Source organism: Python bivittatus, unplaced genomic scaffold (genome assembly GCF_059951505.1).
Source record: "Python bivittatus isolate LINGU-HERP-01145 unplaced genomic scaffold, Pbiv_v1 ctg000480_np1212, whole genome shotgun sequence".
Taxonomy (NCBI): domain Eukaryota; kingdom Metazoa; phylum Chordata; class Lepidosauria; order Squamata; family Pythonidae; genus Python; species Python bivittatus.
Genome location: NW_028277075.1, coordinates 94360011 through 94387852, shown reverse-complemented (window position 1 = coordinate 94387852; position 27842 = coordinate 94360011). Strand labels below are relative to the sequence as shown.

General features: G+C 39.3%; 1 long non-coding RNA gene across 2 annotated transcripts in view; it reads left to right on the top strand.

Moving 5' to 3' along the window:
• Positions 1-23908, top strand: part of LOC112540442 (uncharacterized) — a 46107-nt gene extending 22199 nt beyond the window's left edge. Inside the window, exons 2-4 of one of the 2 annotated variants that reach the window (XR_015796914.1) lie at positions 89-218; positions 22642-22749; positions 23394-23908. This is a non-coding gene — a long non-coding RNA (uncharacterized LOC112540442). The remainder of the gene's footprint in view (positions 1-88; positions 219-22641; positions 22750-23393) is intronic. The other variant, XR_003084527.2, reaches the window with a different exon arrangement.
• Positions 23909-27842: the final 3934 nt, after the last annotated feature.

The window sequence follows — 27842 nt, the reverse complement described above, 5'->3', positions numbered from 1 at the left end:
CTGTTGTCTACCACCATTTTATTAGACTTGGGGAATAAAACTGCCTCTGATAATACAGTCTCATATTACATCATTGTAATTTTTATAGACCGAGGAACTTTCAGAACAATATTTACCCAAACAAGACAGGACACAAGACTTTCTATTCCCTCAGGAGAAGGCCACTGAGGCAGCCACTTCTTGCTCCAGAGCCTCTGCAAGGGGAGAATTCACAGTAGGTCAGTGCCACATTTTTTTCTCCAAAAAGACTTTTATTGTGCTTTCTAGCTCTCACTTATGTCTGTCACATAAAGACTGGTATTAAAACCTGATGCACAAAAACGTTTAGAGGCTGGAACTTCTACCTCAAATGATGGCGCACCTGAATGGTCAACCATAAATGGTACAGAGGGAGCTTCTTTGAAAGGGAGCTGCTCGGAGCTGTCCAACCACCCATACTGGATCCTTTGAAACTAGGGTGGCTCCTTGGGAAGTCTTCTCAGTTAAGCAGTGGCTTGTCTTCTCCCTAAGAGATGCTCAGGTGATCTCTGCAGCACCAACTGAAAAAGAGATGATTTTCCCAGAGCTTTTACATCTTGTTGTAAGCCTGACTTAGCTAATGGGTTTATTCTCTGCCTCTGGAGTTCTGTGCTAGATCATTTGTTTGTTTACTATTACTTTTTTATTTTTACCATCACTGAAGTGAAGAGGCAACACAATTTGCCTCCAGAACTTTAAGAGTTGGAAGAAGCTTCTGCACAGGGAGGCAGAGAAGTCTCTTCCAGCTGTTGTATCTGTGAAGGAGGTAGCTGGAGTAGGCAAAGCAAAGCAAGCCTCACTTTTTGGTTCACTTTTAAAAGCAAGGGGCCTTTTTTGCAAACCAGATTTGAGGATTACTTCACTCAAGCCTTGTAGAAGCAAATTGCCTCTTTGGAGACTTGCATAACCCTTGTCTGGCTGAAGCTCCCCAGAGCTTTTCCTAGCTCCACCTGGAAATCTGGGACTTTTCCACCAAGATAAGGTCCTTCCCTTTATCTGGTGAGCACTCTCTAAAGCTCTAGCAGTAGAGTTTGTGTTGTGTATTTTTTGGAGTAGAATAGGGAGAATTAGGTTGGAAGCTTATTTTATTTTTGAACTGTTGATCAGCCAGGTTTTTTACATACATACATACATATATACTGTATATCACTTAACATAATAAAACTTTTGCATTAATTGAATGTTACCTTGTACAAATGCTCTCCAGAACTATATGTTTGCCCCTGGGACTGCAGGTTTTGTGGAGAGAACAGAACCGTGATTTATTTTTGGCATTTTAAATAAGTGAGTGGCCTGGCCTTGAGAAATTGGTACATTAGGTCTTCATCTTCCTCTCACCCCTATGGTGAAACTTTTCTGTCTATGGCTAAACTCTTGAACAATTGAAATCTTAAGAGAGATTGTCAAATCCTGAAACAGTTAATCATGGACTAGATGACAAATAACAAATTGTTACTTAATATAGACTATAGAGAAATGGCTGGTGTGGGTCTTCCGGGCTGTGTGGCCGTGTTCTTGAAGTTTTGTTTCCTAACGTTTCGCCAGCACCTGTGACCGGCATCTTCAGAGTGCAGGAGCACAGACAGGAGCAGTTCTCTCTGTGCCCAGGGTGATGTGACCCTTTTTTGTGGGTATTTATAGAGATCTGAGGGGGGGGAGGGGGATTGGGGATGTGTGTGGGGGGTTGAGTTACTGAGTGGCTGCTTGTTTTGGTGTCAGCATCTGTGTGTATCTTCCTGGGGATTAGGCAGGGTTTTTCTTCTATTGAATTGTTAATGAGGGGCTGCTGGGGGTGATTAGGAAGTTCATTGTGTGAACTGTTCACATGCCCTGGTGGTTGAGCTGAGTTTGTTGACCTTTTGCAGGCTGTATTTTTCAGGATTGGTAGCCAGGTTTTGTTGATTTTTAGACTCTCCTCTTTTTTATTGAAACTGTGCTGGTGTTTGTGAATCTCAATGGCTTCCCGGTATAGCCTGGTATAGTGGCTGTTGGTGGTTGATTTCAAAATCCTATTTGAAAACACAGAGATACTGAACAACACCAACAGCCACTATACCAGGCTATACCGGGAAGCCATTGAGATTCACAAACACCAGCACAGTTTCAATAAAAAAGAGGAGAGTCTAAAAATCAACAAAACCTGGCTACCAATCCTGAAAAATACAGCCTGCAAAAGGTCAACAAACTCAGCTCAACCACCAGGGCATGTGAACAGTTCACACAATGAACTTCCTAATCACCCCCAGCAGCCCCTCATTAACAATTCAATAGAAGAAAAACCCTGCCTAATCCCCAGGAAGATACACACAGATGCTGACACCAAAACAAGCAGCCACTCAGTAACTCAACCCCCCACACACATCCCCAATCCCCCTCCCCCTCAGATCTCTATAAATACCCACAAAAAAGGGTCACATCACCCTGGGCACAGAGAGAACTGCTCCTGTCTGTGCTCCTGCACTCTGAAGATGCCGGTCACAGGTGCTGGCGAAACGTTAGGAAACAAAACTTCAAGAACACGGCCACACAGCCCGGAAGACCCACACCAGCCATTGTATGCCGGCCGTGAAAGCCTTCGACAATACATATAGAGAAATGCTTCTGGTCAGTCAAAGGGTAGATCAAGGAATTCTTATGTCCCTTGATCACTATTTTGGAATTACATTCTATCTTGCCTTTTGGGGAAAAAAAGGTAGGACATGAATCTAGGGGAAAAAACTTTTTAAAAACAGACTATAAATCTAATACATGCATAAATGCGTGCACACTAGTCCTTGTTTTTTTTCACTCTGTAATGTCTTTCTGTCTATCTTACAGCCCTGTCCAGACTTTCTGGATAGCACTCAAGATTTTAGGCATCTTCACAACAGAGTTCTTGCAGCACCTAAGAAAACACTAATTTCTGAGCAGGACCAGCACATTCCCAATTTATCCAGCACTGAGGCTTGCTTCTAAGAGAAAGGGAAAGTATTACTTAAGATGTTAGAGAATTTGCAGTCTACCTTAATGCTGCATATGTGTATGTGTGTGTACACCCGTACACACATTAGAAACCCCTCAAGTCCTTATAAAATATCATCAATTGCCTTGCTTTTACAGCAGGATAGAATATCTGTAGCTCAAGGCTGAACTGTAGAGTCCCTGGTGCTCTCTGAGCTTGGTCGTTTGCTTGCAGATGTTTCATTATCTGACTAGGTAACATCATCAGTGCTGGTGAGTGTGGGGTTCGCTGCCTGTTTATATGCAGTTGTTTGTCTTGCCATTGTTGGTAGGGGTGTAGTTTTCTCCTTGGTGGTTTCTTCATTAGAGTACAGGCAGTCCTCACTTACTGATAGCCTCATTCAGCAACCACTCAATGTTACAAGGGCACTGAAAAGTAGGTTTACAGCCAGTCCTTGAACTTACAGCTGTTGCAGTATCCCCACAGTCACGTGATTGTGATTCGGGCACTTGGCAACCAGGATGCATTTACAATGGTCTCAGCATCCCGCAGTCACATGATCACCATTTGAGAGCTTCACAGCCAGCTTCTGACAAGCAAAGTCAATGGGAAAGTCAGCAGGAAGTTGCAATTTGCAGTCACATGATGTTGTGCTTAATGACCCACAGCAGAACTGATTCACTTAACAACTGCAGCAGAACAGATGTCGTAAGTCAGGCATGGTCATGTGACATTTCACTTAATGACCATATTGCTTAGTGACAGAGTTGCCCATCCCAATTGCAGTTGGCAAGTAAGGACCACCTGTATTGTTTTCTGCCTGATTGTTTGTCTGGTGCTGATTTCTGCTTATCTGAATGTGGGCTACTGGAGGGGACTGCTTTTACATTCAACTTTACCTTTTCCCCACCATATTTTTCCCTCCCCTCAAAATAACCCAGACCAGAGTGGCTGAGAAACACTCTACTGCTCTGCATGGTTCTCATATACCATACTTGCTTCTCTGCCAAATGAAAATAACAATATTTTGCAGGGCTGGTATATCTCATAGTGTCTCAGTCATTATACCTTTTTTTTCTTTTTTTTTCTTTTTGGCAATGTATAGAAATGTATGTGTGTTTTTAAAAATGCTGGACTTTTTGGCATGCATTTTTAAATTTTTGAAAGTCATGAAAATTCACCATTTTGAAAAATAACTGAGTTAATAATAGTAAAAACTCCCCCTTTTCCTCCCATTTTTGTTTGTTTTGTTTTTTAGTAGATACACAACTGCTCAATTGCAGCTACACCAAAAGCCCAGCTATCTGAATGTTTTTAAGAGGCAGTAGTCTCTTTCCACCAAGGCGAATGCATAAAAAATATTTCTCCAGACCAGATGTTAATCAGTATTAGGGCTGTCCCTTTAATGGCTAAAATCACAGAAAAATAGGAACAGTCTTTTCTTACACAGTGGAGAGAAGATGGACTACTACTAGGGTTTTGCTTTGTATCTTCTAGAAAGAGCTAAGAACTTTAAAAAGCTTTTTTAAAAAAATGAAAGCTGGAATTAAGTGATTATGGTTCAGCCCTTCCTTGCAGATGGCCCTGATTGCTTATTTGTTTAAAATTTCATTCACTGGTTATTAACTTTTTCTTATAAGCCAGCTAATAAATAAATATACAATAAACCAGAGATTAAACCTGGAGCTTTCTGAGTGAAGACATCTATTTTATCATAGGGTAAATAAGTACAACAGTGCAGGAATTTCTTAAATCTCCTCTTGGGCACCATTTTTAGTTGCTAGAGTACTCTTTGGAATCAACCCTGGATTCCTCCCAATCCTTGAGTGGCACATGGTGGAGAGTATCTGATAATTGGGGAAAATCAAGAGTTAAATTTAACATTCTTCAAGATGCAAAGGAGCGAGGGGGACTGGGACTGCCTGATCTGAAATGGTACTTTGCAGCCTGCTATTTGGTTTGGATGAAAGAATGGGTGTTATGGAGAAATAAGAGAATTTTAGAATTAAAAGGGCATGACCTGAGATTTGGATGGCGTGGTTTTTTATGGTACAATAAAGTTAAGGTTAATGTAGATTTTAAAAATCGTTATGTTGGAAGTGCCATACTGAGAATATGGAATAGATACAAACCCAGGCTGTGCCCAAAAACACCTTTCTGGATCTCAGCACAAGAAGTATTTTATAAAAAAGAAACAGCAGGCAAAGGGAGATGGAATAGTTGGTGAAGATGACAGAATTGCAGAGATAGCAAAATTGACTTGTTTGATTAGAGAAAAAACAATAACTACCTTTGTTATCAACTGGAAACCCTGTATGGACTTTTTGCTGAAAACAGAAAAAAATGAACTTGTGATTTATGGGTTTGATGATTAGAAAGGGTAGACTATGGAAAGAAGGGAGCCACAATATAACTACAGAGACAGAAGATAAAATATAAATGCTGTAAAGAAAATTAGAAGCCGCTCTTTTATATTGCTTTTTTCTTTTCTTTTCTTTTCCTTTTCTGCCTTTTCACGTTTATTTCTTATGTCTTATTCCTTATTCACTTATCACTTTCCTTTCCTTTTTTTTTCTTTAAATGTGTATTGTTTCTCCTGTGTAAAAAAATCTTCAATAAAAATTCATTTAAAAAAAAAGAGAGCATCTGATAATCAAGCAGATTCAGCCAGCAAACAATTGAATAGGTAAGGTTGGCTGTTCAGTAGCCACAAGCTGTATGTTAGCCATCTTTTAGTCACGGTTAAGCAGGGCTTCACTATCCAGTTGCACTGCATGAGTCCCCATAGCAGAATCTTCAGATTAGAAGACCCTCGGCCAAGAACGAGCTCCTACTGTGTAAAAACTGAGCATGAGTAAGGGTCAGTGCACTCCTTTGCTTTGTTTTGCTTTTGTTTTAGTAATATAATTCTTCAAGCAGACAATGCAATCTCTGAACACAGAATCAAAAAGCATATCTCAAATGCTGCTAATGGGAAAATTGTATCCAGAGAAAATTTACCCTGATTACGGGAATATCTGCAGGTCTCCTGAGAAAGATGTTGTTAACCCCCGAAGGAAAACAATATTCCTTTGCTTCCTTCCCAGTGTCATCTGGTGTTAGGTTTCACAGAGCTTGCCTGTGGAGTAAACGTTTATTTATTTAGAAAGCTTATATGGCCGCCCATCTTATATACCATAACTCTGGGTGGCTCACAGCTACATCAGTAAAAAACATGTATGTCTGTAGATAGATATACAGACACACACACCCACACACACACATATACAGGTAATTCCAAGTTTAAGAACGACTTCGGTTCCCAAGGTCTGTCCTTAAGTCGAATTTGTATGTAAGCCAGAACGGTATTATTGTATAATACTGTATAAGTAGTATTGTGTAATTAATTCAAAACATTGTGTATTTAACTCGAATTTTGCTACAGTAGGCTCTGTTCTTAACTCTGGGTTGTTTGTAACCCGGGCATTCTTAACCCGGGGACTCCCTATATCCAGAAAGAAACAGTGCCTGGCACTCTTAAGTAATACCCTGGCTGCTGTTTCTATGTGTGCTGTTTTTATGTTTTCTTTTAACATTGTTAGCCACCTACAGCATTGGTTCTCAATGGGGGCGGTACCGCCCCCCAGGGGGCGGTGGGAGGATGCTGAGGGGCAGTGAACTTGTTTTGGGCGGTAGGGGGGCGGTGGGCATGTTTTGGGCGGTAGAGGGGCGATGAGCATGTTTTGGCATTCGAACTTAATTTTAAAACTCCCAAAAAAATTTATTAAACCGATTAACCAGTTTACACCATTTGTACCAGCAGTAAAACGAACTTACGCGACAGCTGCCCTCACGCACTTCTAAGAATGGTGAGACGAATTTGTATTCTAGGTAGGATGACCTTGAAGAACTCGACACTACGATTCTTCTCCGATCCCAACCAGCACAGCGCATGCGTCAGCTGTCTTCCCGCGCGATTAATCGCAGTGCGTGCGTTGAGCGTCCTTTCAATATGAATGTTTGATTTGACCCGTGTTTCTTGAGTTGCTTTTCGTTCGCTTCATTTTTTTTGCATTAGTCATTTTAATTTTAATAAAAGGAATGCAATTACCTTCCAGGGCAAAAGTATTGAGTTAAACAAATTTGGTGTGTAAGTCTACTGAAAAAAATTACTTAAAACTTTTGCCTTTTATAATTCAGTAACTCCCCCCCCCCCAAAGGGTGGCATTGAAAAATTTTCTGCTCCTTAGGGGGGCGGCAGCTTCAAAAAGGTTGAGAATCACTGACCTAGAGTCATGAATTTGAGATGGGAGGCCATAGAAATGGAAATAGTAAAATAAATAAATAAACATTAAACATTCCCCAATAACAATCAGTAGGCTGCAGCCTTACCCCATCCTAATGCTTGGGGGAAGAGACAGCTTTCTAAGGCCCTCCCAAAGGCTAGAAGGGAGAGGCCTGCCAGATCCCAGCAGGGAGGATGTTCCACAGGGCAAGCACTGCTACTGAGAAGGTGCATTTCCTGCTAGATGAGAAGCTCTAAGGGAAGGGACCTGGAGCATGTCCACTCTATCTGACCAGGTGGAATGGGCAGATACCCTCAGGATATCATGTTGAAGTACTACTTCTTCCCCAGCACAGCCTCACTAACTTCTTCTCATGTTTTCTCTGTCTAGTTCCATTCATCTAAAGAGGCATTTTTGCCCTCTTTGCCACGATAAAACTACGTCTCCAGCTATTTCTCTTCAGAGAATTCCACCTTGAAGACCCCAAAAATCCCTGGCTTCCATTTTCTTGTAACAATTCATTTAAAATAACTTATGGCATGACATCATGTTGTACATGTATTGCCAGCAACTGACAATTTGAGACATGAGGGACACACTACATCCAGGTTTGGCCTAAGCGTTCTCCAAAGCATATCGCTCTGGATTTACGGTAGTTTCTGAGGCTCTTGATTTGTTTCCAAGTCAAGTTCAAGATACTATGAGAACATCTTAGTAGTTTGAGGCCAGAGGAATCAAATAGATTGAATAATTTCACAATTTCTTCTGTATATTGCAGCAATTTTCTGAGACACTTCTCTATTTTCCCCTCAGTTTCAGAAATTATACACAACCAGTATAACCAGCCTTTTCAATTATAGAGACTCAATTACAGCATTCTGTCTAAGGGCCTTTCCCCATTTGCACTTAACCCTGGCATAGACATGCCCTGGCAACTTTTTTTTCCTGCCATATCTTTATGAGGTAGCCTTCATCATTCCCCAACATAGCTTAAAGTCATCCTTAGTTGTTTAGGTGCAAAGGGGTTATTTTCCCCTTTAAGCAAGCAACAAAACAAGACAGTGTTTCCACAGGTGCAATCTGGTGCTCTTCAGTGTCCAATTGGTATGACATGGAAATTGATTAATTCCTCTCTGTATTATAACAATCTGTACACTGTAAATAAGGACAGTATAATTTGCTGGCATCATTCCTGCAGTAGAATAGGAATCACCAGTAGAGACAGCAAGTTTAATGTTGGTCAATTTTTCTGCTGCCTCAAGGACTGGTGGATAGCATGTTAATGTGCTGGAGAGCCTTCTCAGAATCAAGCAATGGGCCACAAAGATGCAATCAGGTGCAACTTTTCTGAATGGATGGTTAATGGGAGCAAAATTCATGGCCGTTCCTATTATGCTATCTAAGGGAAAGAACTCACATCCTGCTTCATGGAAGAGCTAGCCCTGTAGATCTTACTGCAAAATTTATGTATGTATGTATGTATGTATTTTAGATGGCTGCCCATCTCACAGCAGTGACTCTGAGTGGTGTACAAAGATTAAAAACTCAACAGTTAAAAACAACCCATGATGCTTGAGATAAATAATACATTCCAAACCTATAATCCACAACAAACCTACCTTCCTGGCTGGAACAGCCAGATCTTCAGAGCCTTACAAAATGCAAATAAAGTTGGGGCCATCCAGATCTCAGTCTTTCAGTAAACCTTACAATAACTCTTGGAAGTACATCTATATTGTTTATATTCTATAATGGGTGCAATGAAGGACTATAAAATGTTAGAATCCAGACTCTTTCTAATGTCCTTTGTGTAAGGTGGCCAGATTATGCAATAAAAGTCTCATTCAAAAGAGCTCGAGAGACCAAACAACTTTCCTGACCTCACCTAGCATGTTCATAACTGGCTCAGAGGTATTCACAATTTTTTTGACCTGGTGGAAACATCTGGAATTTTGAAAGCATGTTGTGGGCATTCTCAAAAACAACAGCTGCTATACCAAACTTTTCCATTCATGAAATAGCTGTCATGTGAGTATGGCCACTTTTATTTATCAGAAAGCAAACTGATGAAGAAGCCCCGTCATTTCCTCTAGCCCCTGACCCTACCCCTCTTTTTCCCCCCCAAATAATTGAATTCATTTCCAAATACTGAACTGCAGTTACCCATCAGTATTATTCCTGAAGAATGCTTTGAGGCCAACATGGTACCGTCACCCAAATGTGCTCTTGGAAATAAAACTGATGCTGCAGGCTGGCACTTTGAGTTGCAATATGTCAACTTTACATTTAAAATAAAAGAATTAGGGTGGATGAGGATGAGTGGCCTAATGGCCACTACAAAAACTACACATGAGCTCACACTTTAATAGCTACATTATTTAAGTTAATTCTGATACTCTATCATTGGCATGAAAAAAAAAAAAGACCTGCCGTAAATTTACTCACAGGCAACAGGAATAGCAAAATGCTATCCTAGAAGAAGAAAACAATATGGTGTGGCTTGGTATTCAGGATCTTTCTCATGGGAATCCTTTGATTTTGCACTGTTGTCCCTGCTGCATATCCAAGTGTTGGTTTTTTTAACCATCACAGGCGCTACAAGGTTTTGAAAACATCTTTGACAGTTACATAGTGTGGTTTCCCATCACTCCTAGATCACTGACCATGACTTCTGTTTTCTTTTCTGCCAAGAAACCCACTACCCAACTCTTACTGCACCTTGCTGTCAAGCCCTCAAACCACCTAGTTTTTCATGTGGTCATATTTGAGTCTTTTTTGCTTACGAGGCTTTAATCCTTTCAATACACACTGCCGTATCAAAGCACGGCATTTGGCTTTCAATAGAATATGGTTGTTTGAACACACTTCTTGAAAAGCTTTCAACACTTGAGCCCATTCACATTTTTGCACTGATAAAGCTTTATGCATATTAGTTTTCTCTGATATACCAGCATGTATTTATTTATTTTATTTATGTTAGAGCATCTAGGTCATCTTTCTGTCATATAGAATTCAAGGCAATGCTTGAGAAGTCTACACACATTCCTGTTGATCAGCTGAGAACAATGTAAGATTTTGATGTCATGTTTTAGAAATCCTTATCCTGCTGAAGCCTCTAACATAAACTCAAAAATGGTTTCTTTTTAAATAAGGAAAGAACCCTGGTGCCTACTTTATTACAGGAAATCCATGTTGGACAAAAATAAATGAGACTTCTTCCAGTATATTGCCCCTCAGCTAAGGAAAGAATCAGTAGCTTCCCCCTGCCATGAATTCTCTTTTGTTCTTGTGCTGAGTAGATCTGCATCAGATATTTACCCATTTTAAATTTGGGGCTGGAAGTAAATTTCTAGAAGGCAAACTATGTCCTGGAACCCCTCCCCCAACCACATGATTAAGGCTACTAACTTCCATTTTTTGGCCTGTTCATATTGCCATTCAGTGCCATTGTTTTCATTTGCTAAGGTGTTACTTTTCAGCTTAAATTTATCTCACCCAATCACGGATCAGGTAGAGCAGTGTTTCTCAACCTTGGCAACTTTAAGAAGTCTGGACTTCAACTCCCAGAATTCCCCAGTCAGCAACACCGATCAGATTGCTGAGCCAGTCAAAAATGTGATGATGTCCCTGGAGGAAAATCAAAGCCTAATCAGGACAATTTTTAGAGAACGGATGAAGATGTTAATACCTTTCTGTAGAGATGTTTGAAAAATTATCAAATTGGAAGAATGTGATGCCAATTAAAAATCCTATCTGTTATCTCATCCCACCCGTTTTTTTTTTAATTATATTTTAATAGCTTAGCCTCATGAATAATCTCACTATGTAATACTATTTCAGGTTGATTTTCACACATTGTCCCACACTCAGTTCATCAAAACAATGGATATATGTTTGGTTTTTGACTATATTGACAAGCTTGGATCCTAACTTAAATTATTTCAAGGAAGTTTATGGAAGAAAAAATCCCTATCCTTTCTCCTTTCATGCATGCCACTACAATGCCCAAATTATTATTCACAGTGTCAATTAGCTCCTGAACAAATGTGAGATAGACAATAAAGGGTGGAGAGGAGGGAAAACTTTTCTTCACTTAAATTGCCCTAAAATCCAAGCTGTTTCCTGCCTCCCCCCTCATTTTTCCTTCATAGCAATCCAATGAAATAGATTTGGACTTCAGGGCCTCTCTCCTTCCCAGTCACGCTGCCTGATGTAAAGAATCTTGACTGGGCATCTTTTGGTGTTATAGATCAGACACCACTGCTGGAGCTAACACAATTATCCACAACTTTTGCATTTCTCCTTCTATGACATACTGTATTAATTTGCCATCCTATCAAGTAACTTTAGTCCCGTGGAAAGCAAGTCAGAATGGCCCTACAGGATACATGCACTTAAAAGGGAACTGTTTTCAAGGAGTATTTCTCAGCCTCCTATCTTAAAAAACCAGCTCTCCTACAATGGCTTTACTCTCTTGAGTTCTAGCATTCCAACAGCACCTATCAATGGAAGCAGGAAAAAAAAATACCTGCCTGCAGACTGCCAACAATCCCTGTTCAGGATCCACTTGAATGTGCTTGCATATTCTTCTGTTGTCTTTGTTTTGCTCTGTTTTCATTCTCCCTGAACCCTTCCTGATGCTTATGTGGTACCAGTCTCCTGGTATAGTGCTATTTTTTTCCCCCAGTTCATTCCTCATGACTGTTTGGAAACATTCATATTTACTTTTGCCCAGAAGCAAGCAGTCCTGTGCATATATCTCACATATCAAGTGGGCAGCCATCCAAACTAGATAAATAAATGATTGGTTGGTGATTAATAATTTCCTATATTTTACACGCTTTATTCTCATGAACTCATTTGGAAAATCAACAAGCAACATATCTCAAAAAATCTGCCAGTTACCTCAGGATAGGAAAAGGTTAGCAACTTTATCTTAGCATGCTATCCAGGTACCTTCTGGTATAGTCTTAGTGTCAACCAGTTTATTTATTTCCTCGCTAAAGTTCAACATTTAATTTCTAATACAGGTTACTTGAAGCAATAAAAGCGTATAACATTTAAAATGACAAGTTGAAAGATACAATTTCTAGAGCCATGAATTAGTAGCCATATATATCATGGATTTAGAAAAGTGACAACTTTTGGATATTTATAGATGCATTACTGAACTGTTAAAAATGAACTGAAGAAAGAGAAGGGAAGTTAGAACTACATATAATGAATCAAATATACTTAAGAAGTCATGTTCAGACACCTTAGTGCACATCTCTTGTACTAGCTGGCAGATTTAGCTTTAGAAAAAAAGTGTTACTATCAGGATATGCTACAAAAATACCTCCCCCCGCCCCCCCCCCGGGAAAAACTGCCTGGTCAGCTGTATTGTTTTAAGTGATTGTCAGCACTGTGTTACTCAGAAAATAAGAGGAAGTCCATTAAGTACCTCACAAGACTCTTCAAACCATTCTTCTAAACTTTGCATTCAGTAGAAAATGCCTGCTCATTGACCAAGCATGAAGAGGGGTTTTTCCATTTTATTATCCCTTAATATGCAATATTTAATGAGACATGTTTGCATTTGAATCACTTCTCCCTTTTTAGCCTGACTTCCAATGGCAATTCCTCTAACAGATACATGAACCATGGCAAAAATAGCATGCAATTTTAAGTCTTATATATTTGAACATTTGGTATATCTCCACATACCAGGAGGAAACAGTACTTAATTTTTTGTCAAGATGTCATATGGTAGACAGTTATCACTATCTGCTAATGTATCTTTCACTTCTGGGGGATCACCTCATCTCGAAAAAGAATGTGGTGGCAGGGTTCAAATTTACATGTCTAAACCCATAATTCAGGCCACCCCATAGCCTCTCCCACTTTCAGATTGCTGGATTCTGCTTTTCCATTTCAGAAAATTGTGATTTACCACACTACTTTGCATTCTTCTCTGATGAATTGACCTACAGCTGGAGGGTGAAGGTGCCCTACTATGCACATATATATTGAAAGTTACTGTTTTTTCAAAAAAATAAAATAAATATAGAATGTTAAATAATGCTAGCACTTTGAAGTGAAAAACCACTGGAATGCTCATTAAAAGAAAAAATTGTTATATAAGGTTTGTTAAAAGAAATGTGAAGCTTTTGGAAAACTCAAGCTATAGTGATGCTATACACATGTGCATTTCTAATAGTCTTCAAAATAACACTGAACATTAACCCACGATTATCAATCTGCATTGTAGATGAGAGTCAGAGGCTGGAACCATCTACTTCTCTAAAGCTAGCTACTGTTCTGGGGTGAGCCAAGCTTTATCTGACATTAGGAAGGAGGATTTTCCCAAAGTAACTCAAAATGAGCTAAGCTTTCCTAAAAGCCTTGGAAACTCATTAGGTAGAGAGGCACAGCCTAGAAGTTTGTCTCTTAAAAATGATGACATTCTCTTTCCAAGCTCTTCATAAATAGCCAACAGCAGGGGGAGAAGAGAGGAAGGGGCAACACTGTGGCCCAAAGCTGTAGCTTTTCATCAGGGAATAATTACCAGGGCTCTTATTTCTGAAATCTCTGTCCTTTGGAGAAGGAATTGATCAGCAATGATCAACTGAGCAGAAAATTAAAACAAAGTGTCAGACTGATTTTAATTCAGCTAAACTCTCTAACCCTTGCACCTACTCCTCTGAAATTGTACAGGCTACTTGCCTTTGGGCATCTTTACATTGTTGGCTATTCTCACTGAAACTAGCCTCTCCAAAATATGGGATGAAAGAGAGAGAATCTCTTTCCAACAAAACTTTGCAAAGCCTTTGTACAAATTTCCCCTAAAACAATAGAGTAAAGGTGCATGTAACAAAAATTCCTGCACCTGTTTAGCTGAAGTGGTTGGGTTCCATCCATTCAAGTCTCTTATGCCTACAAATTTCATCCAATTCTGGCAAAAAAAAAAAACCGACCAGACCATGTGAATCAAAGATGAATCATATAAAATCCCAATTTTTTATGAAACAAGGATCTGTTTTGGACTTGAGACAAAGTGGATTACGTATGAGGTAGTTGAGGAAACTTCAGACCATTTTCTAATGCATATAAGTGAAGTTTGAACTGATCTTTTTTTTATTTGTTTCACTGATTTATAATAGGCTTTAGCTACAGCTAGCTCTGTGTTACTTTAACTGTCTTTTAGAGATGAAGCTGTAGAAGCAGCATGCTAGAGGGTGCCACCATCTTTAGTAGACAAATAACAGGAAGAATGCGTAAAGAGAAAGGTGGCTCATAATCAACTCTAATATGTTTTGCAATTGTATCCAGACCATCCAGAAATGTTTTGCAGTGGCATATACCTTGTCAGAGCTGTAAGTTAGCAAAGCATCACAAATTATGAATTCTGTATACGAAGTAATGTCTCTGTGATAATGTATACTTCCCCAGAGGCTTCTTTTATTATTATTTGTTCCATTTCTTGTCAGCCTAAATATCTTGGCAAGCCTTCCAACCACCATCGCTACCACTGTGATATTGGAAGGGAAATTTGATTAACAACCATTATTTTTATATGATTCTGCACATCACTTTTTTCTGTTTCTGAAGTTTCATGTGTGATAATGTGAGCTTCCTCAGAGGTATGTTTTCATCTAATCAGAACTCCCTACACATCAAGAGAATATATCCCATGTGGTCTAACAACCCAAAAGAGAGAGAACGTAGTGCTTCATTAAAAACTGTGGAATTAACCTGCTGCATATTAAATCTTAGGTTACAACAAAAGCCTTAGAAAAGGTGAAAATTAAAAGATACCACCTAAAGAGCTCAGTAAAATCTGAAATAATTTAAATCTTTCTCAAATGCTCTTTAAAACAGGATGAAGATCAGTTAGAAGACAGCAGTGTCTGTCCAAAATTATCAGATAAAAGAAGAAAAACAAACCTGCTAAACTTCATTCATGAATTGCATTTCCTCCCTGTCACTTAGATTTTTAACTACATGAAACAGGGGATGTGGTGACTAGGCACAATACATAATTTCTTTGATATTTCAATATATGTTTGCTTTAAAAGAAAAAAAAACTTGAAAGGAGGAAGGTCTGGGATATAGCTACACTGTAAACTTATTTTTGTCTTATATCACAGTAACTGTAATTGCTTCCAGCCAAAAATCCAGTGAACTGTAGTTTGGTCAAACATAGGAAGCAGTCTCATTCTGAGTTAAAACATTGGTTCATTTAGCTCAATATTCCATACAAACTAGTAGTAAACCTCCAGGGTTTGGTATAGGACTTGAATAATTTCTAGAACTACTTAGAGATAAGTCAGCTCAAGATTTTTTACTTGCAGCACACAGCTCTTTTCTATTAAAAATCTCCTATTTATCCCACTCTCTAAAATTCTGGGAACAAGACATAACTGTTAAATCACCCTAGGTTTCCAGTGAATTGCCTTGCTGTCAAAGTACTTACCATTGGTTATAAGAATTTTTTTCCCCCCAGATTACTGAGCCACTGTATTCCATTAAGATAGAACATTACTCAAACTCATTTGACTTTTTTCCTTACCAAATTCTAATGATTTCTTGATTTTATACCTTTTATCAAACTATTTAGTTTGGGTCTAAGAAAGTTCCTCCATTTGGGGGGGGGGGGCTCCTTATGAAATTATTATACTATATTCCTATTTTCTTAAATAAATACCAAGACCTAGCACAGAAACTTTGTTGTTCCTTCTTGAAGATGGTGCTTTTGTTTGTATTCTAGCTCTAAAGTCACTTCCCTTCTCATTTCATCTGAAAGAACTGACCAAACTGAAAACCTTCTCAGATAGTTTTATCAGCCAAAATGGCTAGTGTGACAGTGCCATATAATGCCAACTAGGCTGTGAAGGATGCTGCCATAATACAGCCAGAATACACAGGTATTCCCAACTACCCAATGGGAAGGCTTTAAAAGAAACCCTACTAACTAGCCTCAAACTATATACAGTGTACAGAGAGAAATATCATCTAGTCTATGTGTACAGTAGGGTATCTACAAAATGGTTTGTCTCAGACTAAAACCAAAAATATAGTGGCCTGGAAGTTTGGTTGACCCATTCTGGAAAAGCCACAGTCTAAATGAACTGAAACCTGGAGCCTCTTCCCATTACAGTTGGACAGGAACCCCTACCTCTTGACCACCAGCTCATTGATTCAACCAGGCTTTCTGGCAGGAAAGGGGAAATCTCCCAGTCACTGGTGCAACAGAATCACCCCTCCCTGCTGTCCTCCCACAGCTCTTCCATCCTGCCATGCTTCTTTTACCCTTTCTAGCAGCTGTACTATGTCAGGTAGCTGTTCCCACTTCTGAGCAATGTCCTCCCCTATTACCAGCCTGTGTTATCCCCAAGTAGCCAATAGGAAGGCCTTAAAAGAAAACCCTACCAACTAGTCTTCAGACCCATCCTCAATCATCCCTCACTGCAACTTTTTTCCCACTCTGAGAAAAAAGGCATGTAAAATCCTGAATAGATACAGTGCAGAGGCAATGCTAAGCCAACCTTGGGTGAACAGGAAAGGATGACGGGATGATACAAGGCACGGTGGCATCTTGCCACCAGCTGAGAGGAGGGACATCCTGGGAGGCAGAATGAGACTAGAGGTCCTGCCAGTGGGAAATATCCATGTTTCAAGAGAAACATTGTCCATACGTCATTTCCTCTGGGGCAGGCCAAGCTGCATTCAGGCCCCGTGATCTTGTGCAGATGCAATAGGGAGTTGCTGATCTGAGATCAACAGAGTCACCTTATACTGAATAGGTTTAGTTAGCTTCAGCTCTGTTACAATGTAGTAGCACTGAATTTTGTTACAGAGCCAGATTAGAGTGCTATAAAACACCTGATCTCTTTTGGATTTATAAGAGCATTCTATAGATGTTCTAATCTGTGCACAAAATGTGAAGTACAAACGTCTTGTCTATAAAATAGAAGATTAATATCTGTCATGTGTGTAAGAGTTTTATTGGCTCAAATGTCATGGGTAGAATATCCCTTTTTCTAAAGGAAAGCAGACTTTTAGAATAGTCTCTCAGAATGCAATCAGAGGGATAAGAGATTTCTGTGGGAAGCCACTTTCAAAAGTATTCAGGGTGTTCTATATTCAAATATAGAATATGTTACATCATATAGGATAATTCTTAGACAAGTTATTTTTCTACAGTATATGAACAGAGTTACATGTATCTCTAATTAAATGAAGTTACCTTAAATTGTGTGATATCCAGTGGTTTGTAATGAGACTTGACTTTTCTCTGTCCTAATCTGCCTCATGAGACTCAAAATGGCAGCCTTCTGTCAAATTATTACATTTTTAAAATCACATATAGCAAATTCCCTCTGTAATTGGATGCAGTGGTTAGAACAGCTTTCATAATTACAGCACAGTTTTCCTTTAAGACACACATATGAAAATTCTTTCTGTTCAAGCCCTTGGCACAGTCAAGAGTTACTGTTCCCACTCACAGCTGTCACTACCGTGCAAACTTAATAAATTCCATCTATGCATGACTTACTTAGCTAACCTCCATCCACCAGAGATATTACATCCTGCTCAGAAGGGGTGGCGGTGGGGTGGGGGGAAGGAAGAAAACAGAAAAAGAAAGGACAATAACAGTAGACTTACTAAACAATGGCTCTTGAATTATAGTGTCATATAAGAGAGTCAAAGCTTTGCCGATCCACTTAATAAGCCTCAGCCAACCAAAGAATAGCTTTTCTCCATAACTTACCTGTTGACATCTTTATCTTACTCAGTTCAAGTAAGATAGGAAATGGAAAGAATCACCCTTTTTAAAAGTACAGCCTTTCAGAAAGATAAGAAAACATTTTGCAAGAGCTGAGTTTAGACTCGGATCTCCAGGGCAGATGGCCAGGTTAACAAATGCTGTTCCCAGCAGGAGAAAGGGAGGACAGGGATCTCAGGGCCTTCACGGAAATGGAACGTGCCTGAATTCTCCAGCATGCCTTCAGCTCAGCAGGTGGCCTTGTGCACCTCACTCTCTCTCAGCCTCAATCCTCCCACCTGCAGGAGGCTGAAACAATTATATTATTCCAGTTGGGAATGGTGTAACTAAATGCCATATACTGAAGACTTTGAAAAGCTACAACCTATCATCACTATCCCCACCGTTGTCATCTTCTTTACATTAAAAATAGCTTGAAACTTATATCCAAATTTGTAATAATGTTCTAGCTGGCAGGGATTTTCATGATTAAGTATGATCCTATCTTTGAACTAAGAGAGCAAGTTTGGTGTAGTGGTGAAGGCACCAAGCTAGAATCCGGGAGACCGTGAGTCCTGTTTTAGGCACAAAGCCAATTGGGTGACTTTGGGCCAGTCACTCTCTCCCAGCCCTAGGAAGAAAGCAGTGGCAAGCTACTTCCGAAAAACCTTGCCAAGAAAACTGCAGGGACTTGTTCAGGTAGTCACCAGGAATCAACGCTGACTCAAAGGCAACCAAATAAAGAAATAATGTTTCTGAACTAGGAGTACAGCATTTGAGACTCCATCTGTGTATACAGCTCTCTAAAGCTTTGAGCAAGGTATGGGAATGAGTCACGGAGAAGTAGCACCCTCTGTGTTGCAAATTAGGAGGGGTAGTAAGGCGTCTGCACTATTCATTGCTTGGCCAACATATTTTGCTGCCTGGGACAAAAAGCAAGATAGGACTTTTGCTCTTCATAGTTGGCCATATCTGGTTATATTAGGTGCCACTGGGCTGTTTGAGCAGAACACTTTGCATTGACATCCCCTCTTTGGCATTTAGGAATGTATTTAGCTATTAAAATTATACTATCTCTCTAAGGATTATTAAGAGGTGACAACTTCCATCATTGAGATACCCATCTTGTTCTGCCCAATGGTAGGGCCAGCTCAGCCCTATTTTAGATAACCAGAGCTCTTCAGAATCTCATTGTGATTGTGTGGATTTTCTGTTAGAACATAGAGCATGCTATAAATCCAACAGAATATCATCATCATCCTCATCATCTTCATAGTTACTAGCAAAATGCACTGAGGCTATTCTGTCATATGCAGAAAGTCCGTACGTATCCTAAAGTGTTGTGGTTTTGTTAAATGTAGAGGGCATTTATAAATATGCTGAATATTCACCTTTGGCATCTTGCAGGATTCAGAAGGCATGTCCATCCCTAAATAAACACTCCTGACTGCCAGGTGAAATGTACATCATCTTGCATCAGCTGTCCTCACAGGGCATCTGGAGGCAGAAAAGCAAAGTAGACTTCACTTTGTATTAGTAAATACAAAGACACTGAAGTCTACATTACAAGCCACCACAAAATACAGGATGCATCAATTTCCTGGACACTTTCCTGGCTCCAATTCCTGCCCTGTGAAGCTGGTATATTCTGTGCTTCTTTGTCTTTACCACCCAGAAGGAGAGAAAAATTGGACTACTGTACAGGAAATGGGGATTTGGTTCCAGGGGAGATATGTTGCAAACTGTCTATCCCTCTCCCAGGGTTTCTGAGCTGCTTGGAGAAGGTGAAGAGGGTTTTGGAGAGATTTATTTGGGGAGGTCAGGAGGTCTCGTATGCTCAATTTGACCTCCTGAGCTGGATCCACAACTGACAGCATTGGAGCTACATTGATTTACGCCCCCAAAAGATTGGGCCCATTATGTTTTAATGCCTTGTCATTGCCTGCAGCCATCTTTGGACTCTTTCCTTTTCTTTTTCTATTCCCTGTGTGGAGAAAAGGGATAATAATATAAAGCCCTGGTTTTTGACCTCTCCAAAGGGTACCACATTTAAAGTATCAGATGGATGGAGGTCAAAGCAACTTTTGCACTGCTGCCGATTTCAGTATGAACACTGAAAGGAAATCTACCATTAGGAGAGACGCTGATACTCTTAGACATTGTTCACCTATGGTAGTCCAAAATCTGAAGGGGTCTGGCAGCTCTTCCAGACATCCACGCATCTGAGGGAGCGAGCTGTAGCTCATGAAAGCTTATGCCTCTTAATAAAACAGGTTAGTCAAATAAGGTGCCACCAGACTTCTCCTGATTTTTGACAAACATTCTTAATGCCTCAAAGAGATTTACCTTTTCTTTCATCTGCCTAAACTTTGCCTAAAGGCAGCAGTAATAATCCATGTGTGGATCAAATGCACCTATATGCTCCATCTGTTGGCACCACAATCTTCTGATGCATGGTTCCATTATTACATAATCACATATGAAATATAATACATGGCATTATATAATCTCTGCACGAAACAGTGTCAAAAGAATCCGTTACTTTTTTTTCCCCCACTTACAAGTTCAGTTATTATTATTATTAGCCAAAGGCAAAAAATGGCTAATAAAAATGGCTAATAAAAAGAAAAGCATTGCAACAATATGCCGTTGTGCAGAATTCTCCTTTTCTGATTAGCCAGCCATGTCCTGCTCTTGGAAGCTACATTCCTGATACCTTCTCTCTTCTCCATTTTTGCTTCCAAAAGACATCCAGCATTCTGGGACCCTAATCAATCCATGCGTGGTTCTCTATCATAACATCTGTACTGCAAACCCAAAAGTTCCTCCAAGTTATAATATGTACTCAAATTTACTTGCAAGTGTGACACTGTGGCACACAGAAGAGGGTTTTTCCCCCCCTTCTTTTTATGAATATATATGATGACAGCAGCAATAATTAATGTGCATTTTTTTCCAAAAGGCCCTTTTCATATAAACACCTGGAATTAATAAGTGAAACCATATTTCCACAGCTTCATAATTTGATTAACTATTTGTACACATCTTTGAGAGCCAACAACAACGTTACCCATTCCTCAGGTTGGGATGAAAGGAAAAATTCTTAATTCCAAACCATTACACACAATATATAAAGACCATGTTACAACTATGTAAGTACATCAAAAGTCACTGTATTCCAGTGCCCTAATAAATAGAATTCTTTTTAAAATGTATTCTGTCTTTCTTGGTAAAGAAAAAAATTATAATTGACCAGCAGCAAGTGCAATGAAGGTATACTTTATAACTGATCTTTTCTTAAGTTGCCATTTAGGATTGCATATTAATAACATTAAATTCCATTATGTTCTCAATTTCCATTTGGAAAATGGATGTCATATGAGCATCTATAAATAATTCACATCTTTATTAAATGAAGGGCCATCAAAAAATTGGCACATGCAATCTATGACTTTTGACACAATTGACAATGTAACTAATATTTTTAATACTCTGGTAATTTCTTAATTAGGAATTGAGATGTTTTACAACACTTCTTCTAAGTTTGAAATGAAAATTTAGCCTGATGAATGACTTTGGGCCAGCCCTCTGATCACTTAGGTGCTTTTTCAATGATTTCACTGCAATGATAAGATCAAAGACTTGGCACTTTTCAAACCTTAATTCATCCAAATCCTAATTCTAAGAAATGTCAAATTGCAGTGTAGTAACCTTATATCCAAGATGTGAGCAAAAGGTAAACTGGAATTGATTGTGTTCCTGAGTCTGTTGTTTTAAAACTTTGCCCAAAAAAAAGCTTTTGGCTTCTGCTGAGATGAAGAAAGTTTGACAGAAAACCAGAAGTAGATTTCTTACATAAAAGAATGTGAACGTCCTAAACAAAAGTAGACAATGGGATGAGCGTGTTCCTACTGTTAAATGTATGTGATCTTGAATCCAAAACAGCCCACTAACGGGATGAAGCTAGCCCTGCAGGGGCTCAGTATAAATATCCTAAGAGAGTACAATCCTTGGCTAGGAAATTATATTCCCACTGGAAGGAATGTTCCATGTTGGGCTGACGGATCTCATTGAGTCATTTGAATCAGAAACTTTCCCCCTTCTTACCAAGACTGGATTGGATTAGTCCTTGCACGTACAATGCATCTGTCGCTACCACAGGTTGGAAACTGATTTCAATGGCCTTGTCTTCTCCCACAGGAAATTATGGGAGCCCTCCTTCTAAGATATGGCAGGGGATTGCTAACCCAATTCTTTTCCCTCACCAAGTACAGGGTGGAGGGATGTCCAGAGAGGTAAAGCAATGCAGAAATGGTCCAAGAAAACAAATTTGCTTATAGCAATGAAAGAAAGAGACAATATTTTTAGATTGGATTTCTCCCCACCCCACCCTCCCACCCCCTCTTATTTCTCTAGCCAGAGTTTGGATTAATTTGATATTTCCAGCCACTGGAAAAGTCTCAAATTCATAAAACTTGCCCATTCCTTTCCCTTTTAATTCAGTCACTCTCCCCCACCCTTCGGAGCCCCAAGTTGAAGCACTTCTTGGTCTGCAAATATAGCAATTATCCCTCATGAGGCTTTGACACGGTTACCACAGGGAAGTGGCCGGAGTGCATCAGCAGTCCAAATATCTAAGCCAGTTAACAAGCTCCTTTTACTTTCCACAGAGCAAGAGAAGAAAGGGGACCATCTGACCCCTGAGAGCTGTTAAAATCAAGGAGCCAGAAAGACTTCTGGTGTTTGTTAAAGAATGCCATCGTTGCAGGGTGATCAAGGTATAATATCTGAACCCCTGACAGATGCCCACAGTTATATTTGACAGGGACAAGGGGTGTGTGTGGGAGAGAGTGTGTGTATGCGTGCGTGTGTGTGTGCATACCCAGGTTTTACAGTTCAGATCGGCTTTCTGTTCTTTGCTAATGAATGGCCACAGTCCACCAGGATGTGTGCTCAACCTCTACCTAGCACAACAGGCTGGCCTTGGCTGTCTCAGTATGGTGGTCAGGAGGGGGATCTTTCTTTGTTTTGTTTGCTTGGAAATTTTCCTCACTTGCCCCAATTTTTCCCCTCAGCTGTGTTTTATTATTTTTTTTCCCAAAAGCCCCCACATGTACCATACAAAAGACATCTAAACTCATTAAGTAAATTCCCAAAGAACCATTAACAAATCATTTTGTGGCAGCCAGAGGTATCAGATTTAATTAGGTGATCGGTGTTGATGAGGTGCAAAACAAAAGCCATCTCCTATCTGAAAATGGCCAGGTCTGATATAGAGGTTTCATTATTCCTCATACAGCATAGACAATAATTGAACTTTATTAAGGATGTGTGTGAGAGAGGAAGCGGGCGGGGGGGAGAGAAGGGATACCCAGATTTGAGACAAAAGCTTTTGACTATATTTTTTTTCCTTTCTCACCAGGTATCTTTGAAAGGCAGTAGAAGAGTGGCTCGTTCACCCCAGTTACAATGAAGGAAGCTATAACCTACATTGGGAACAGAATATAAAGCAGTTCTAACAAGCATAATTTTTTGCAAGCAATTAATCAAAATGTATTTAGCAAGTCATTTCCAATGATAATCAACAGACCTGCTTAAAACAATAACCATTTGGCAATGACAACACTGTTCGTTCTGATGTAAGTGGGCTTTGATGCTTGAAATAAAACACAGTGTTTCCAAGTGACTGAAGTTTTTAACATGATGAATTATCTGACCAAGAAAATGCCATTACATGGCTCCAGGATTAAATATATCACCTTCAGTTCTTATATACCACAATACGTTCAAGAATCACAGGGCTGCAAAGGGTTGTTAGTTTCTTCTGTGCAAAATATTCTGTGCACCTTATTTTCAACAACTGTGCTTTTCAACATGATTTCTCTGTATTAGAAATCATTAACTAGACACTCAGTAGCTGATTAGTATGGGATTGGATGTTTCTTCCTCCCTCCAAAGAGATTCCACACACAAATGTATGATTGCCATACTCAGGAAAAAAATAACTTATCACACCTCTAAATTGAGAAGCTAAGAGTGGATTCACTGTTGCTAACTCTTTTTAGTACTGGACAAAGCTTGTGTAAAATTGCATTAACATGGGATAAAAAATCTAAGCTGAGGAAGAATACCATCATATTCAGTAAGACTCATTTCTGAGTAAATATGCATCAGATTGAACCCCATGCATTTTTCCCTTTCCTGATTCTGCATTATAATTAGTTTACTTTTTTAATGTTCCCTTCCTTCTTTATTTTTCCTTGCCTTTCTCAGCCCACTAATTGGCAGTGAAGGAGCAACGTATACATTAAAGTAAAATAACAAAAGAGAACGATATGCCCCCTTCATTGAGTGCAAGTGCTTGATATCAAAATTGTCACCAAATAAAGTTTTTCAGAATAAGTCACAGAAGCATTTTATACAATAATTATAGAAAAGAATCAGTCTAATTCTGGTATGAATGTTGGAACAAATACTGCATCCTAAAGCTTCCTTTGATGTTAGATCAGAATTTATGCCCAGCAAAACTGATGCAAATGGTTTCAGCTATAAATACATTGTCCTTTTTCCCCCCCTTTCTTTCACTTTGAGGAGGAGGGTATAGATATGAAATTCCAGCATGGAATTGAAAGCATGTTGGTGTTCAGAAAGAGTAGTAGTAATAGTAGTAGTAGTAGTAGTAGTAGTAGTAGTAGTAATAATAATAATAATAATAATAATAATAATATAAAAAATTGGTATGGAAGGTTGCAACAGTAGAAAAGAGATGTTAAGGGGGCCAGGCCAACATATAGTTAAGGTCAAAGCAAACATAAAACATAGCATTTCCCTTTCAGGGGAGGGCTGGAATGTGGGGGGAAGAAAGATTTGTCCGCCAACAGGTTGCATCCTAGACCTGATTTTTTTTTTATTGGTCTGCCCCTATTATCTGCAGGGTATACAATGGAATACTGTCTGCCATTGTGCAATAACTCTCAGCACTAGTAATTTAAGACTTTCTTCTCTGTAATACACTAAACCATCATAACCTGTCTCTTCCTATTTAGTTTAACCTACAACCACCACATACTGATTTGGCTGTGTGTGGCTTTCTCTATTGCCATTTATTACTCTGCTCGACTCCTGAAATTCTGTTTGCAATTTAAGGCCACAAATTAGAAGCGCAAGTCATCTGTTTCCTATAATCCTCCTGTCAGGGCTGGAATCACATTTGGAGCTCAGCACCATGGCTAGTCCTGGGCCCTTAAAGCCTCACTGATTGGTTAAGCAGGCCAGGAGCTGAATGCTGAATAAATAAAATGCAGTTCACTGAAGTGCACAGGAAAAAGAAAGAAAGAAAAAGAAAGAAAGAAAGAAAGAAAGAAAGAAAGAAAGAAAGAAAGAAAGAAAGAAAGAAAGAAAGAAAGAAAGAAAGAGAGGGAGGGAGGGAGGAAGGAAGGAAGGAAGGAAGGAAGGAAGGAAGGAAGGAAGGAAGGAAGGAAGGAAGGAAGGAAGGAAGGAAGGAAGGAAGGAAGGAAGGAAAGTTTAAGAAAATGTGTGCACTGCATCACATTAGATAATACTTAACAGGTAATCAGCTAGGATTGTCGTGTGTTTATTAAATACTGTAGAAAAGTTCTGGTTCATTCTCTTTCCCATTCAGTATAAAGCACTTTAATATTTCTTTATTTGCTGATCTAATTAACTCTTTCTCTCTCCTAATAACACTAAGAAATTTACATTGTAACACATACACACACAAATTTACTTCTTCTAATGAATTTCCACTGTACTGCTTTATGAGTATAGAGGCTATTTTCAAGTGATCTCTTTCTTCCTCCTCCTAATCAAATTACAGAGTAGCCCTATGCATCTCTGTTCAGAATTAAGGCTTACTGAGTTCACTAGGACTTCTCCCCATTTAACTATGTGCAGAACTGCAGTCTTAATTAAATAAAGGTACACCTTTCTTGCAAATAGTTGGGATTATTGTGGCTGTATGAAATGTTATTTACCTGGTTGCTTAAAACTGTATTAAAAGCACAGGGGGGCAAACTCTGCTTTCAGGCCTTTTCATCTTATAATGCTGCACTGCAGAAGAAAATAATGATTTCTATATTACTTTCTGTGACAAAATATTGCCACACAGTGCTTAAAGAGCAAGGTTAAACAGCTATTTGAATAGAAACAGAGCTGCAACGTGGGAAGGAAATATGTCCGCTCTCAGCAGAGTCAAGAAGTCCTGTTAAACTGAAGCCATTAAATAGCACATGTAACAAAATAACCAGAATATTTACCACTAAATCTTAGCTCTAGATGGAAATTGAAGAAATCAGTGGAGTACCTCCAAATACAATATTTATGCAGATCCAACAATAAACTATTACAGTACAAGTAATAGGTATAAGAATTACAGTACAGTAAAAAGTAATCATGCTATAGAAATCATTCACCAGAGACACCAAAAACTTTGCATATGCTCCAAAGCCAAGTTACCCAAGCCAATGCTACTAAAAGAACTTGATGTTGATAATGCAAATGGAGCCTTGCCATATAAACTAGGAGCATATTGAAACTCAAAATCTGCATCCTTGGAAGCAGTGGAATTGCATACTAAAACCTAGAGAAGTTTCTTGGGCTATGTAGGGAATTGAGTATCTCTCAGAATATGGATCAATAAAAAATTGCTAAAGTACAGAGAGCAGCCAAAACTATAGTCCACTGAACTGGACACTAATAGAACGAATTTAGCTCCCTGCTGAGCTGAAGTATAACTTGGTTCAGCAATCCACTCATTGCTCCCTATGAGCGATAGGTATCACCCTGTGGTGGAGTGGAAGAAGGACTGTGCAGAGAAAAGAAATGGATGGGTGTGAATGGAAGGATTGGTGGTGTTCCATCAACAGCAAAACTACATTCATCTAGATGATCTAGAAATGACTGATAATTAAAATTCAGAAAAGTGAGTACACATTGCAACAATTAAGTATTGTTCTTAGTAGCACTGGAACTTAGAAGTACTTACTTCTGAGACAAGGAGATTAAATACAGCTTTCTTCCAAATGCCATATATCACTATGTGAGCTAACCCAACAGATTGAAAAAAGTACATTAAAAAAATATGTGGTTTTCTTTTTGGATGGCTTAGCAACTGGGTCACACCATGCTTTGCCGGCAGTGAGATTATTCAGTTTACAACAATGTTATTAATACAAGGAGGTAACCATGTTGACTCTTGAAAGGCCAAAAGCTCCCAAAGAAAATATTCCCAAGTAGGTAGCCTCATGACTGCAGCCAAATGTCCTGACTGTATAGCATGTCATCTGTCTATGTTCCAGAAGGTTGGGACTTCTCCAGAGAAGACTTAGAATTTGGAGTCTCTGGGTCTACACTGGAGAAGAGTAAACAGTCTTCTCATTCCTGATTCATACACAGGCTTATCATTTATTTTATTAGATTTCTATACTATTTTATTAGATTTTTATACTTCATTCACATACCAATAACATTCAATAAACATGAACAACAGCTGAATAAAAGCAAGCATTAAATTCCCCATCACATGATAGAAGTTAGGAAAATTAGAAGATCATTGCCTGAAACTGGAAAAATGACTGAGGGCTTCAAGCAAACCAACCTGGGGACAGCCATCCACAAACCACATGCCACAGTAGAAAAAGCTGTTGCCACTTACTTATCTGAGATGACCAAAGAAAAGCCTTGGAAGCTGGCTTCTGAGTGCAAGCAGACTGTTGTGGCAGCAGCTTCATGGCCTAATGATCTCTCTTCACCAGGATTCTCTGTCAGGACTGCTGCTTTGAAGCTCATCAGTGGTAGCATCTACTCATCTTGTTTTTTGACCAGGCTCTTTTTCAATCACCTTCCATTTTTC